Below are 17,126 nucleotides of genomic sequence, written 5' to 3'. Positions count from 1 at the left end.
AGGAAATAACTACTTTAAAAGTCAGAATGATAGTTTATTTGGGAAGGAGGGAGGGTTTATGATTTGGAACATGGCACCTGGAGGGGCTTCTGGTGTGGTTGACAATGTTATACTTCCTTATCTAGATGAAGATTTTAAGTATGTTTGCCTTATAATACTGTATTAAGCTACATATTGATTGTTCATTTTTAAAAATCCATGTGTCACTTTATACTTTTTAAAAAGCTTAAAAAGAAAAAAAAAAGGCACCCTCTTATGACACTGTAGTCATAAAGGGGAAGAGAGGGAACTAGAAAGTTATTGCCTCTAGATGCAAGCTGATGAGGGCCAGGGCAAGGGCAATGGGAGTGAGGAAGAAATAAAGACATTTTAGAAACATCTTGGGAGTTGACTGTCAGAGGCATAGAGGAGAAGGCACAGAGAGTGAGTTCAGATTTGAACATATTGAGTATGAGATACCTTTGGGACTTCAAATACTACTCCTTCCCTTTTAATGTATGGCTTTCATTTGCCTTGTACACATCTATCAATAGTAATATTCTATTTCCTATCAGCCATAATTCAATTCATGTTTTTTGCTTTCAAATAGAGAAGTGAGACAGGAGTAGCTCTTGATTTTATGGCAAGACTTGGGGGTGGGGGGGATGGTTAGGAGATGTATGTAAACACATGTGAAAGAGAAGCTCTTTGGTGAAATTAAAGATTGTTAATAGTGAAAAACGGAAGTAAATGGATAGTTTCTCAAGTGAATGATTCCATTAAAATGTAAGAAATGACATGGAAAGCAAGAACAGTTTTGTCAAAGAGTTTCCCAATCTGATAAACAGAAACATCAAGAGAGAGTAATGCATCATGCACCCTTCTTATTTTCACACTAGAAGCCCGTTGCAGGAGGATTCCTGCAAGAATAGGGCTTCTGCGCCGCCAAGCCCCTCCGCCCAGGGCCACAGACGGGGGTCCCAGCTGGGGGCGGGGCTTAGGCGGCACACAGGGGCCTGGATGGCGGCTCGCTGGCCTGCCCTGCCTGCAGTATGCAAATTAGCCGCCATCTTTGTTGGCAGTTAATTTGCATATTGTGCCCGATTAGCCAATGGGGGGCATAGCGAGGGTAGAGTCAATTACCATGTTTGTCTATTATTAGATAGGATGTCTTCCTTAAGTTAGGGACTTTCTTGAGTTAGGTATTGCAAGCTAAAGAAGAATTATAATATAAATTTGAAGGTGAGAGAGATGGATCAATGAGAAAGAAAAGGTACTTCATAGCAGGTCAGAAGAGGAGATGGGTATCAGCAATGATGTATGTCAGAATAATTACAGAATGAGCCATAGTAGCCCATGTCCCTAGAGTCCCATTTACTTTATCACAGAACAGACACTCACCAAATACATGAAAAAAGAACTTTGATAATATTTACCTAGAAATATTAAGATTTTACCCCCAGACCCTTGTTTCTACTGCATAACAATAATAAAACTTAGCTACCATTTACTGAACAAATACTTTATGCCAGGCACAGTCTAAGCCCTTAGCATGCATTACCTGGTTGAATCCTCATAGCAAACCCCTGATATATTTTTTTAATATTTTTTCAGTTTCACATTACAAATGAAGAAACTTTCATCCCTTTAAGTGGTAACTCTGGAGAAACAAGACATGAAGAAGACTGTATAGGACAGACTTGGGCCTGAGCAAAAAGAAGAGCCTGCCTCATACATGGCCCAACCAATCACCAGAGTATAAGATTACACAGAGATCAGGAGCTAAATCTCCAATTGCTGATAAGGGGTGATTTTGTCTTATCTTCAGTGTGTCTATCTCATCTGAAAACATGTGGCAGTGGTTGGCAGTTGGCAGTGATTTGGGATCCTGGCCAGCTCTCTGTTTATTTCCATAAAAATATGACCAACATCTGGCAGAGTCAGCAAATGTCAAGATGAATGGGTCTCCACTAATTCATACATTATAAACTGGATTGTCGAAATAGGTCAAATACCATTACGGAATTACAATTCAACTGCACTTAATACTGAACACATATGAGCCATTAGCTGGAACTTTGACATCTCTTTGCTGTATGGAAATTTCTATTCTGGTAGTAGTTGTATGAGATTTTATCTTTATCACTTTTCCTGGCAGCAGTAAAATTCCATTTCCATGAACTCTGTTTCCTCTCAGGAAAGAAATCTCTCAGGAAATACTCAAAACATTTTTTTCTCAACAAAGTTCTCAAATCTGAATCATTTTCAACAGCCAGGAAGATACTCCTTCCCTCCCTGTTTTGCATCATAGTACTTTCCCTAAAATGACAGGTTTTTGGCAAGACATACTTACTTGAAAAAAAGAAAGACAGTGCTTTCTTCATTCTTCCTCTTCTATGGCTTTGCTTAAGCAGTTCATTCTGCCTCAACTATTTCCTCTCTCCTATCTGCTTATCCATGTCCTACCAACTCATTCACTCACTCAACAAATATTTCCTGAGCATCTACTAGTTTTTCAGTCCTGTGATAGGTGGTAGGGGTTCAAGTAAGTGTATTAGAAATTAATCAGGCAGGGATTAGGGAATGATCATTGTAGGAAGTGGGACCACCATGTGGACATGCTGAGAATTTCCTTCAAGGAAAAGTTTTCCAGAAGAGGGTTCATTTAAAGCTGGCCTTTAAAGGACAAGTAGGAGGAATTGAATGACAGAGAAAAGGCATTTATGAAGGCTTAGAAGAAGGCCAACTATAAGTACAACTGAGCTGCTGCCTCAGAAATGTTTGTACTGAAGCCACACTTCCAATGGACTGTACCTACCTGATTAATGCCTACTACTAAGTACGACAGGAACAGGGCTGCTGACTTTGGACTCCCCAAAGGCTTTTCAAAACCTTCCTTCAACTGCTCAGCAGCCTAAAAACCTTCCTAAGTTTCTACTCTCTCTCTACTCTTCACTAGGGGTCAGACTTGCATCATGGACAAATAGTACACCTAGCCTGATCTCCCGCCCCACTGTCACTCACACAGCAGTTTCCCTTAATAAAATCCTTGCCAGTTTAAATCTAAATTTGTTTCTCAGAGGACCCAGACTAATACAGAATTCTAGATAGAGAACCCAGCATGAGTCAACACCCAGAGGCATGAAAATCATGAGGTGATATGAGAACTCCAGGGAGTGGTATATGCCCAGAACTTCTGGAAAGATGTGGATACAGAGGGAGAGGGAGCTGGGCCAATCAGAGAAGTCTTGTATGCCTAATTAAGAATCTTGGACTTGGTCCTCTGAGAAACAGAGTACCACGAGAAAGTTTTAAGCAGGAAAGGGCATGGGTTTTCAAAACATTGTTCTGCTTGCAGAATGGAGCATGGACTGGAGGAAGTAGAAAATTGAAGCATCTATATGTGTACTTCCATCTTGTCTGTTAGCTTGTGAGGTCCTAAAGAGTAGCATCATATTTTTTGTTTCATTTTAATCTCTATGTACCTATAATGCTTAGAATACTGTTTAATACAAATCAGCTACTCAAGTGGCCGTACCATATCTACCAGGTTGGGCCTCAACTCACTGCCCAACATTTTAATTAAAACCACCCAAAAGTTTAAGGACCAGCATTTGAATTTTCCTTATGGTTCAAATGCTGGTCCTGTATAGTCAATCTAGAAAAGTTAAGTTCCAGTTATGAAGGATAGAAGTTATTCCCAAAACTAGTTATTTCACGAACTCTCTTTGAAGTTGGACATCTAATCACAATTGTTGATCCTAATTGTGGGGACAAAGTGGTCATTACACATTTAGTTTCTGAATGTGTAGAAGGTCACTAAAATTTAGAGGGCCAGATCAGGCTCAGGTCCCAGAAGTCTTATGCACAGAACACAGGACAAAAATCAGAATTGGGTTCTAGATATTGGTGCAATATCCTATGGTGATCTTTGGGAAAACATATCTCTAAGGCAGTGATGGCGAACCTTTTGAGCTCGGCGTGTCAGCATTTTGAAAAACCCTAACTCTGTGCCGTGTCACATATAGAAATTTTTTGATATTTGCAACCATAGTAAAACAAAGACTTATATTTTTAATATTTATTTTATATATTTAAATGCCATTTAACAAAGAAAAATCAACCAAAAAAATGAGTTCGCATGTCACCTCTGACACGCGTGTCATAGGTTCGCCATCACTGCTCTAAGGTCTGTTTTTTTTTTTTGCCATCATGAAGTAGAAATAAAACCTACTCTAATTTATGAAATGAGAAGATGTGGTCAATGTGCTCTGAAAACAGTAAAATGTAAAATACTGTATTGTCACTTAAAATGTTGCTAAGAGGGTAGATCTCAAGGAAAAAAGTATAGCATTTACTCAAAAATTTAAAAATGGAACTTCCATTTGACTCAGTGATCCCACTTCTAGGAATATATCCTAAGAATCCTGAAACACCAATCAGAAAGAATATATGAACCCCTATGTTCATAGCAGCGTTATTTACAATAGCTAAGATGTGGAAACAGCCCAAGTACTCATTAGTAGATGAGTGCATAAAAAAGCTGTAGTAAATATACACAATGAGATACTATGTAGCTGTAAAAAGAGGGATCTCTTACTCTTTGAGACAGCATGGAGGGACCTAGAGAGTATTATGCTAAGTGAAACAAGCCAGTTAGAGAAAGACAAATATCACATGATCTTACTTGTATGTAGAATCTAGTAAACAAAATAAACTGATGAACAAAATAGGTCCAGAGGCATGGATGCATAGAACAGAATGACAGATCTCAGAGGGGAGATGGGTGGGGAGGAAGAAGAGATATTAACCAAAGAACTTATATACAGCCCTGACCGGTTTGGCTCAGTGGACAGAGCATCAGCCTGTGGACTGAGTGGTCCCAGGTTCGATTCTGGTCAAGGGCATGTACCTCGGTTGCAGGCACATCCCCAGTAGGGGGCGTGTAGGAGGCAGCTGATCAATGTTTCTCTCTCAATGATGTTTCTAACTCTCTATCCTCCCTTCCTCTCTGTAAAAAATCAATAAAATGTATTTAAAAAAAAATAAAACTTATATACATACTAGAGGCCCAGATTTGTGTACTGGTGGGGTCCCTTGGCCTAGCCTGTGCCCTCTCGCAATCTGGGACCCCTCGGGGGATGTAGGAGAGCCAGTTTTGGCCCAATCCCTGCAGGCCAGGCCGGAGGGACCCCACGGGTACACGAATCCGAATCCATGCACCGGGCCTCTAATATGCATATAAGATCTTTGGTTAATCTCTTCCCACCCTCCACCCTCCCCTCTGAGATTCATCAGTCTGTTCCATGTTTCCAAGCCTGTGATTTCCGCTCCTGCATTGAGCATCTGGCCCCTGGTGGTCAGCGCACGTCAGAGCTACCGGTCAGTCAGCTGGTCACTTAGGCTTTTATATATATATACTAGAGGCCCGGTGCACAAAAATTTGTGCACTAGGGGGGAAGGGGGGCCCCTCAGCCCGGCCTGTGCCCTCTCGCAGTCTGGGACCCCTCGGGAGATAACGAACTGCTGGCTTAGGCCTGCTCCCGGGTGGCAGAGGGCAGGCCCAATCCCTAGGTGCAGCCCCTGGTTGGGCTCAGAGCAGGGCCGATTGGGGACTTGGGGCACCGCCCCCTGTCACACACAGAGCAGGGCCCGTGGGGGGGGGGCGGTTGGGGCACCGCACCCTGTCACACACAGAGCCACAGGGCGATCAGGGGGTTTGGGCGCTGCCCCCTGTCACGCTGATCCCGGTGCCGGGAGGCCTCGCGGCTCCGCTGATCCCGGTGCTGGGAGGCATATTACCCCTTTACTATATAGGGTAGAGGCCTGGTGCATGGGTGGGTGCCGGCTGGTTTGCCCTGAAGGGTGTCCTGGATCAGAGTGGGGGTCCCCACTGGGGTGCCTGGCCAGCCTGGGTGACGGGATGATGGCTGTTTGCAGCTGGTCACACACCCTTCAGGGTGGGGGTCCCGACTGGGGTGCCTGGCCAGTCTGGGTGAGGGGCTGAGGGCTGTTTTCAGGCTGGGGGTGATTGAAGCTCCCAACCGCTCCTTTTTTTCTTTCTTTTTCTTTTTTTTATTTTGGGCCAGCTTTAGCTTTGAGGCTTGGCTCCAGCTCTTAGGCCTCCGCTGCTGAAAGTAGATTTCTGGCCTTTGCTTATAATGTTGCCATCCTGCTGGCTGAAGCCCGGCAGGTTTCTGGGGTTTTGTTTAGCTTCTATGTTTGTTACATAGTTGCTTGCAGCTCAGAGGCCTGCAGCGGCAGGCGGGGAACGTTGGAGTCCTCCGTCACTGAAGCAAGCAAGCCTCATGTTAGTTTCAAGCTGCCTGGCTGCCAGCTGCCATCTTGGCTGACAGTAAATTTGCATATTTCCCTGATTAGCCAAAGGGAAGGGTAGCGGTCGTACACCAATTACCATGTTTCTCTTTTATTAGATAGGACTAGAGGCCCAAAACACAAAATTTGTGCAAGGGGCTCGGGCCTCGCAGCCCCAGCTGCCTTGGCCCTCGCAGCCCCAGCTTTGTATGGAAGGTCGTCCAGACAGTTGTTCCGCTATTCGGCTGTTCAGTTGATTTGCATATTACACTTATTATTATACACTAGAGGCCTGGTACACGGATTCGTGCACATTGAAAGGAAATAAATTAGAAAGTAGCACCTGGGGCGGCGCCAAAGGGTGTCTGCAGAGTGAGCAAGGTCCCTCCCACAGGTGGGGTCCCTCAGCCTGGCCTGAGGGGATTGGACCAAAACCAGCAGTCGGACATCTCCCGAGGTGTCCCAGAGTGAGATGCCACTCTGCAAAGTTGCTATCGCTCCACAGCTCCTGTGTTGAGCATCTGCCCCCCTGGTGGTCAGTGTGCATTTTACCAGCCAATCACTTAGCGTTTTATATATATAGATAGAAGATATGCATAGCCCACAGACACAGACAATAGTGTGGCAAAGGCCTGGGGTGGGTCAGGGGCTGGGTGGAGGGGGCAAATTGGGGGGAGAAGAATGGGGAATATCTGTAATACTGTCAACGACAAAAAATATATTTTAAAAAGAGCAATTGGAAAAACAACAAAAGCTATGAACTATTTAGAACAATAAAACTGTGAATGATTTCACTAAAGAATAATACACAGACAGTCTTAGCCAGTTTGGCTCAGTGGATAGAGTGTCAGCCCACAGACTGAAGGATCCCGGGTTTGATTCCAGTCAAGGGCACGTACTTCAGTTGCAGGCTCTATCCTGGGCCCTGCTTGGGGTGTGTGTGGGAGGTAACCAATCAATCTCATACTGAAGTCTCTCTCTCTCTCTCTCTCTCTCTCTCTCTCTCTCTCTCTCTCTCTCCCTCCCTCCCTCCCTCCTTTGACTCTCTCTAAATCAATGGAAAAATGTCCTTGGGTGAGGATTAACCAATAAAAAGAAAAGGAAAAAAAAGAATACACCCACATTTGAGGTGTAAACTCTAAAACTAATAAAGGATCTAGATGATCGGGGGAAAAATAAAATAAAAGTTCTTACCATACACATGCATAAAAAAAACCATAAGGACAGAAAGATACTTTAGGAGGTAATGGATATGTATATTATCCTGACTGTGGTGATGATTTCAAGGGTACATGAATACATACGTTCAAACTCATCAAGTTGTATATATTAAATATGTACAGTATTTTGTAAAGCAATTATACTTCAGTAAAGCTGTTAAAAAAAAAAAGACTAGTGATTGCCAATTCTGATTTGAAACATCAAGGGATGATGTGATATCCAAAAATTCTCAAAATACAATGGACTTTCCTTTAGTTTCATTTGTTAAGCAGCAAATTTAGTTGAGAGAGTACTGCTATGAAATCAAATAATAATGAAAACAAATGTCTAGAAGGCTATGCACTGCTGGAGCTGGAGCTAACAGCCCTCCTGAGGTCCTGGGCACTGAAAGGTCATTTAATGATGGCCTGCTATCCTTTCTCAGACTCACTTTTTTTCCTCATTGCTATCCCCCTGACTTGACTGACAAAACATAGAAACTTGTGGGTCCTACTTGTGATAACCAAGATAACCTTATTGAAAAAGGCAGTCATTACCTCCAAACAGCCTGAAGTGGTTTATGTCAGTTATAGAAGAGTCATGATGACTCAGAAACTGTCAGAACACATCAGGATGAGGTAAGGGAATAATCAATGGTTGGTTGCCCATGTAAAATGAAAATAGCATCTCCAGTTCTCTGGGCTAAGACGACCATTTCCTCCCCCAACACACTACTAAAATCCAAACCATTTGGCAGTACTTTTTAAACGTTCCAGATGTGCAAATTGATTTAGTAAATTGGTATTGTTTTGAGTTAGGAAGGAAATGGGTAAAAAGTAGAGAGAACTAAGTCCATTTGTATAAAAAGGAACTTGCTTTAGGCTGTTTTGGCAAAAGAACTAAACAAATTGCAGATATAATTCTAAATCACATTTGGCATTTTCCAAACCCAAGTTATTTCTAGTTATAAAGTATACTTAATGGTAGGAAACCAATAATGATGATAGATAGTAATGGGCATCACCACACTGAGCATATTCTATGTACAAGGTACTTTACATATATTTTCTGTATTCCTCATAACAAGCCCATGTTAATATTCCACATTTCAAATTTTTAAAAAATGAGTCTCAGTGAGACAAATGTACCACAAATCAAGTAAATGGCAGAGGTGAGATCCAAACCAAGATATCTAAAAGCCCAGATTTTTAGATGGCAATGAAAGTTGGGAGAGCATCTCTCTCTTTCCAAATCTCAATAAGTCTCTTTCACACACTCCCTGTACCTGTCCATGTCACTCTTCCTCCTTCCCACACACATGCATGCACTCATTTCCAGAGAGAGGCAATACAGTATAACAGGGTTGATAATGGGGTTTAGTAAACAAACCTGAACTTAAGTTCTAACCCTGCCATTTACTAGATGCAAAACTTCAGTGGTACAAATTACTTGATAGACCTCAATTCCTCATTATATTTGATTAATTTAAATAATTATACACTATCTAGTACATAGACACTTGGTATATTTGTTGCCTTTCCTCTTGCTCTTTTTTGATAGCCTGAAGACCAAATGAAGAGGAAGCAAAAGCACTCTACCTGTATAGTATGATAAGCAAGGTCAGCACTTTCCTTAACAAGGACAGAAGTGTTTCTAGTGACCCATAAAACACATAAGGCTAAAGGACTGTTAACAACTTTGTGGAATCTAACCACGATTTTTACATACATACATATATATATAAAAGCCTAAACGACCAAACGACTGAACAACCGAATGACTGGTCGCTATGATGCACACTGACCACTAGGGGGCAGACACTCAACACAGGAGCTGCTTCCTGGTAGTCAGTGCACTCCCGCGACCAGACAACCTCCCGCAGCCCACTACCCCCCACTGGCCAAACTTCCATGGTCCAAATCAGCCCCGATTGCTGGCCAGGCCCAGAGACCCAACCCATGCATGAATTTGTACACTGGGCCTCTAGTAAAAATATAAGAGAATATAATATATAACGCTCACATGGAATTTAGCTAGGAATGCAGGGTTGGTTCAACATTCATAACTCAAACAATGTCATTCACAATATCAACAGTCTAAGGAATAAATTCTGTGATTATTTATAGAAATGCAGAAATAGTGTGACACTCATTCAATAGCCATTTAAAAATTGTTTTAATACTCAGTTAACTAGAACTAGAAGGGAACTTCCATCTATGAAAAAAAAACTACAGCTAACTCATACTTAATGATGAAAGATTGAATGATTTTACCCTACGATCAGGAACAAGACAAGGAATCCACACTTACCACTTCTATCCATCATACCAGATGGAAGTCCTAGCTAATGCAATAAGGCACAGAAAAGAAATACAGATACAATTGGAAAGGAGAAATGAAACTGCCTCTTTTCCCCCTCACAGGAAACATAATTATCTAAGCAAAAAGTCCAAAAAGAATCTACAAAAACAACAACAACACTAGATCTAATAAGTGACTTCAGCAAGTTTGGAAAATAGGAGATCACTATACAGAAATAAATTACAGTTTTATATACAGCAATGAAAAACTGGAGACTGAAATTTTTACAAGCACCAATAAATATGTAATACTCAGGGATCAATCTAAGAAAGTATTGTAAGATTCTTATGTTGAAAATTATCTTAAAAATATTGATGAGAGAAATCAAAGATGTAATTGAAGAGATAAATCGTGGATCAAAGGACTCAACATCATCAATAATGCAATTCTCTCCCAAACTAATCTATAGAATCAATTCAATTACAAATAAAATCCAAACATGTTTCTCTTTTTGAAATTTGCAAGGTGATTCTAAAAGTTTTATAGAAAAAAAATACTCTAGGTACTAGGATAAGCAAAACACTTTGTAAAAAGAAAAAGTTGGATAACTCAAACCAACTGATTTCAAGGCTTAATATAAAGCTATACTATTCAAGACAGTGTGATATTGGCAAAAGGATCAACACATAGGTCAATGGAACAGAGCAGAACAGAAATCAACACTAATAAAAGAGAAAAATGGTAATTGGCGTACGAGCTACTCTTTTCATTGGCTAATCAGGGCTATATGCAAATTAACTGCCAACTAAGATTGGCAGTTAACTGCCAACAAGATGGTGGTTAATTTGCATATGTAGGCACAATGCAGGGAGGCGAAAGGGAAAGCAGGAAGAAGCCCCCTGCCACTGACAGTGATCGGAAACCCAGGGGGGAGCTAAGAGCTGGGGGGCAGGGCAAAGGCGGCCCTGGGGCTGCCTTTGCCCTGCCCCCCAGCCATGATCGGAGAATCAGGTGCCTTTGCTGCCCTGGCCAGTAATAACAGGAAGTAGGGGTGGAGCCAGAGATGGGAGCTGGGCACGGTCGAAGCTGGCAGTCCCGGGAGCCTAGGGGTCCCTTGCCTGGGCCTAAAGGGGAGCCCACGATTGCGGGGCCGCTGCAGCTGCGGGTCCCCGCTGCCCGGGCCGGACGCCTCAGCCAGAGGCGTTAGGCCTGGGCAGGGGCGGAGCCTGCAACCGCGGGGAGCTGGGGGTCCCCTGCCCAGGCCTGACACCTCTGCCGGAGGCCTCAGGCCTGGTCAAGGGGCCGATCCGGTGATTGGTGATCGGAGGGTGATGAGGGTCAACTCCTCTGGCCGAGGCATCAGGCCTGGGCGGGGGGCTGAGCTGGGGATTGGGGGGATATGATGGTCCCCTTGCCCAGGCCTGAAGCCTGGGTCAGAGGCGTCAGGCTTGGGCAGAGGGTGGAGCAAGCGATCAGAGGGAGATGGGGGTCCCCTGCCCAGGCATGATTCCTGGGCCAGAGCCAGTGATCGGGGGGAGATGGGGGTCCCCTGTCCAAGCCTGACACCTCTGGCGGAGGCATCAGGCCTGGGCAAGGGGCCGATCAGGTGATCAGAGGGTGATGGGGGTCTACGCCTCTGGCTGAGGCATCAGGCCTGGGCAAGGGGCAGAGCCAGCAATCGGAGGGGTCTGGGGGCAGAACCAGTGATGGGGAGAAATGAGGGTCCCCTGCCCAGGCCTGACGCCTCCGTCTGAGGCGTCAGGCCTGGGCAAGGGGCCGATCCTGCGATTGGAGGGTGATGGGGGTCAACGCCTGAGGGCTCCCAGTATGTGAGAGGGGGCAGACTGGGCTGAGGGACACTCCCCCCCCACACACACCCAGTGCACGAATTTCGTGCACCGGGCCCCTAGTATATATATATTTTTCAATTGATTTTTGACAAAGATGCCAAGTTAATTCAATAAACAAAGGATAGTCTTTTAGTGTTCCAACAAATGGTGCTGGAGCAATACAACATACCTATATTTTAAAAATGAACCTCAACCCAAACTTCACTCTGTATATATACCACTTGGAATGGACACTCTATATACACACAACTTGAAATGGAGCATAGACTGAAATGTAAACCAAACCCTAAAGTTACAAAACTTCTAGAAAAAATATAAGTAAATCAGCATGATTTTAGGTCTGGTAATTATTTCTTACTTAGGGCAAAAGAAACATGAACCATAAAAAAATGATAAACTGAATTTCATCAAAATATAAAACGTTTAATCTTTGAAAAACATTAAAACAAGATACAGACTGAGTAAAATATTTACAAAACACATATGACAAAAGGCTGAAAACCAGAATATATAAAGAACCCTTGCCCTAACTGGTTAGGCTCAGTGGATAGAGAGTTGGCCTGTGGACTGAAGGGTCCCAGGTTCGATTCCAGTCAAGGGCATGCACCTTGGTTGCGGGCACATCCCCAGTGGGGAGTGTGCAGGAGGCAACTGATCGATGTTTCTCTCTCACTGATGTTTCTAACTCTCTATCCCTCTCCCTTCCTCTCTGTAAAAAATCAATAAAATATATTTTTTTAAAAAGAACCCTCAAAGCTGTGTGTGTGTATGTCCACATACACAAACACATACAGACAATTGGTCAAAATCTTTTATTATTAGGAAAAATGCAGAATAAAATTACAATGAGATTATCACTAGCCATCTACTAGAATGGCTAAAATTAAAAAAAAAAAACCACAATGTTGGCAAGGATATTGGAGTAACTGGAGCCTTATATATTAGTAATAGAAATATTTTTAAAAGTATAGTCACTTTGAAAAACAGTTTGACAATTTTTTATAAAGTTAAACACACATTTATAAAACCAAGCTATCCCACTCCTTGGCATTTACCTAAGAGAAATAAATATGTATATCTACACAAACACCTGAACACAAATGTTTATAGCAACTTTATTAATAATCACTAAAAACCATAAATTCTTCAAATGTCCACCAACTGTTGAATGGATAAACAAAGTATGGTACAGTCATATAGTACTATATGGAATTCTACCCAGCAACAAAAGGAAGCAAACTGAATAAATGCAACAACATATATGACTCTCAAAAGCATTATGCTAAGTGAAATAAGTCGGACTCAAAAGGCTATACATTTTGATCCCATTTATATGAAGTTCTGGAAATGACAAAACTATACAGACAGAAATCAGACCAGTGGTTGCCAGGGGTTTGCAGTGTAGGGTAAGGATTACTACAGAGCATGAGGGAACATTTTGCAAGACAAAAAATTATATTATTTTAATTTCAGTGGTAGCTACAAACTATATAATTTTGTCAAAATTCATAGACACATACACACCTAAAAAGGTGATTTTTACTGTATCTAAATTATACCTCAATAAACCTGAAACACACACAAACAAAACAAAAATGTATACCATTGCAGAAATGGCCAACTATTTTAGGCAGAGATCTACAACTAATCAGAACTAAATATACTGAATTTTGACTATAAATCATGATTAAAGGACAGGAAGACAGGGAAGACAAAGGTCATGAGAGTTTTGTTTATCCTTTACTTCTCATTGATGAAATTGTGTAAAAGAGGGCTATTGTAAGGTGAAAAATATGTAATGTAAGACCAAAATGTCCCATTTGCTATTTATTTGAAACAAATTAACCTAAAATAATAAATGGCCACTTACTGTCCTTACCAATTGCTTGAGTTTGTGGATGACTAATTCAAATGACTGCCTAATGAAACAGGAACCTGTTCAAGAACGAATTCTCCTTAAATTACAAGTATCTTACCTAATAATAGACAAACATGTAAATTGACCATACCTTCGCTACACTAACCAGCCAATCAGGAGAGTATGCAAATTAACCCAACAAAGATGACGGTTAATTTGCATATGTAGGCTCCAAGTGGCAGAGCGAAGCCTGACGGCTCCGGGGCTGACTCCGGCCGGAGCCCGGCCAGAGCGAAGGCCTGGGTCCCGGGTGCCAGAGGCAAACCACTGCCAGCAGCCAAGGGAAGGGAAGGCCTATTGCACGAATCTCTTCATGCAACAGGCCTCTAGTCTACTTATATAAAAACCATGGGTGGTGTTCATCACATAGAGAGGAAGTCAGTCCTGCAGGGGCTGTCTTGGCAACGGCTGCGCCTTCCCCCAAGCTGTTTCGGAAATGTTTCCTGTAAGGGTGGAGTTTGAAGCAGGAACCCGCCCTGGGAGCGTGGAGGCAGTTCTTTCTAAAGTGTGCTGTGTGCCAGCATGGGGTGAACCTGAGTGGGGTAACTGAAAGGCTTAGAAAAGACAGACAAGAGAATGAAAGCCGGGTCTTGGTGGGACGCTGCTTCTCTGAGAGACAGCGACCATGAACACAGCCATGCCTTTAGTTTATAGCAGATGCTACAAGACAAAGTAAGGGCGTGACCAAGATGTTTACAACATTCTCCTGGGTTTCAATCCTACTCAACTACATGCACCTGAACTCTATCAAGCCCACATCACTCAGGTACGTGGGGCAACGTGTTCGGACCATAGGTTCAAGCTTACAACTACAGCTGTTGGCTATAATTGTGCTGGGAGGGCCCTGCCCTCCAAGCTGGGACTTGCATGTGGCAATGAGAGGACTGGGCCCTCTCATCAGTCCAAGGCTTGAACCTGTCCAAAACACTGTAGCAGCTCCCCACAATAAAGTTTTAATTCTGTTTCTTTGTTACTAATGTTGTGGCCCCACCCCATAACAAAGAAGCAAAAGAAAATTTCCCCATCGGGGAGAACCAAGATGGCGGCATAGGTTAACGCCGGAGTTTGCTGCTTTGAACAACTACTTCAAAAGTGAAACTAAAAGACGGACCAGACATCACCCAGAACCACAGGAACACTGGCTGAGTGGAAGTCCTACAACTAGGAGGAAAGAGAAACGCACACGGACACTCAGAGGAGGCGCAGTGCTGAAGTCAAATTCTGAGGTGCGGAGTGCGCGGAGCGGGCTGGCGGCGGAGGGCACGGTTGTTGTTTTCAATCGGGAGGGAGTCGCAGACTCTGAGCTCCAGATACAGGCGAGTCTTTAGGGACCCAGACTCAAACGGGAGAAGCGGGACTGTCTGGCTTCGGTCAGAGCGAGTGCAGCTTTCTCTCCGAGCTTTGCAGCGGGTGCTGGGACTCAGGCAGAGCCCCTGGGGACAGGACTGAGAGCCGCCATAACTGCTCTCTCCGGCCCACCCTGCTGATCCTGTGCGACCCGCCCCGCCCAAGCCCTGCACAGAGGCATTTGCCGGATAGCCTCAGGCAAAGGCTAGATTAGCACCTCCCTAGAGGACAGAAGTTCTCTCACTGCTGACACAGCTGATTCTCATAGCCACTTGGCATGGAGGTCAAACCCTCCCTGGAATTAGCTACAACAATCAAGATTTAACTATAAGACTGCGAACAAAGACCACTAGGGGGTGCACCAAGGAAGCATAACAAAATGCGGAGACAAAGAAACAGGACAAAATTGTCAAAGGAAGATATAGAGTTCAGAACCGCACTTTTAAGGTCTCTCAAGAACTGTTTAGAAGCTGCCGATAAACTTAATGAGATCTACACGAAAACTAATAAGACCCTCGATCTTATATTGGAGAACCAACTAGAAATTAAGCATACACGGACTGAAATAACGAATATTATACAGACGCCCGACAGCAGACCAGAGGAGCGCAAGAATCAAGTCAATGATTTGAAATGCGAGGAAGCAAAAAACATCCAACCGGAAAAGCAAAATGAAAAAAGAATCCAAAAATGCGAGGATAGTGTAAGGAGCCTCTGGGACAGCTTCAAGCGTACCAACATCAGAATTATAGGGGTGCCAGAAGATGAGAGAGAGCAAGATATTGAAAACCTATTTGAAGAAATAATGACAGAAAACTTCCCCCACCTGGTGAAAGAAATGGACTTACAGGTCCAAGAAGCGCGGAGAACCCCAAACAAAAGGAATCCAAAGAGGACCACACCAAGACACATCATAATTAAAATGCCAAGAGCAAAAGATAAAGAGAGAATCTTAAAAACAGCAAGAGAAAGAAACTCAGTTACCTACAAGGGAATACCCATACGACTGTCAGCTGATTTCTCAACAGAAACTTTGCAGGCCAGAAGGGAGTGGCAAGAAATATTCAAAGTGATGAATGCCAAGAACCTACAACCAAGATTACTTTATCCAGCAAAGCTATCATTCAGAATTGAAGGTCAGATAAAGAGCTTCACAGATAAGGAAAAGCTAAAGGAGTTCATCACCACCAAACCAGGATTATATGAAATGCTGAAAGGTATCCTTTAAGAAGAGGAAGAGGAAGAAAAAGGTAAAGATACAAATTATGAACAACAAATATGCATCTATCAACAAGTGAATCTAAGAATCAAGTGAATAAATAATCTGATGAACAGAATGAACTGTTGATTATAATAGAATCAGGGACATAGAAAGGGAATGGACTGACTATTCTTGGGGGGGAAAGGGGTGTGGGAGATGTGGGAAGAGACTGGACAAAAATCGTGCACCTATGGATGAGGACAGTGGGTGGGGAGTGAGGGCGGAGGGTGGGGCGGGAACTGGGAGGAGGGGAGTTATGGGGGGGAAAAAAAAGAGGAACAAATGTAATAATCTGAACAATAAAGATTTAATTAAAAAAAAATAAAGTCTTTTCCTATCTGTGAAAAAAACAAAAACAAAAACAAACAAACAAACAAACAAACAAAAAAAAAAAAAAAAAAAGAAAATTTCCCCATCTAATTTCTGAATAGTATTACTCCTTCAGGAATTCCAGGTCATAAATTAAAATTGAAAGTGGGCCGAAACCGGTTTGGCTCAGTGGATAGAGCGTCGGCCTGCGGACTGAAAGGTCCCGGGTTCGATTCCGGTCAAGGGCATGTACCTGGGTTGCGGGCACATCCCCGGTGGGGGATGTGCGGGAGGCGGCTGGTCGATGTTTCTCTCTCATCGATGTTTCTGACTCTCTATCTCTCTCCCTTCCTCTCTGTAAAAAATCAATAAAATATATTTAAAAAATAAAAAATAAAAAATAAAATTGAAAGTGGGTGCAATCATCATGCTATTGAGAAATCTCAATAGTAAATGGGGTCTTTGTAATGGTACCAGATTTATTATCAAAAGATTACGACCTAACATTATTGAAGCTGAAGTATTAACAGGATCTGCAGAGGGAGAGGCTGTTCTGATTCCAAGAATTAATTTGTCCCCATCTGACACTGGCCTCCCATTTAAATTGATTTGACGATGGTTTCCCGTGATGCCAGCATTTGTGATG

General features: G+C 42.9%; 1 protein-coding gene and 1 non-coding gene across 5 annotated transcripts in view; one reads left to right on the top strand and one right to left on the bottom strand.

Annotated features, from left to right (window-relative positions):
• Window positions 1-17,126, bottom strand: part of ATP11C (ATPase phospholipid transporting 11C) — a 226,948-nt gene that overhangs the window by 168,113 nt on the left and 41,709 nt on the right. The window lies entirely within an intron of this gene.
• LOC132225446 (U6atac minor spliceosomal RNA) lies at window positions 9,095-9,217 on the top strand. The gene has a single exon (XR_009450944.1). It is a non-coding gene; the product is annotated as a U6atac minor spliceosomal RNA (small nuclear RNA).

Source organism: Myotis daubentonii, chromosome X (genome assembly GCF_963259705.1).
Source record: "Myotis daubentonii chromosome X, mMyoDau2.1, whole genome shotgun sequence".
Taxonomy (NCBI): Eukaryota; Metazoa; Chordata; class Mammalia; order Chiroptera; family Vespertilionidae; genus Myotis; species Myotis daubentonii.
Note: the sequence above shows the minus strand (reverse complement) of the source record. Positions and strands in the feature narration are given on the sequence as shown.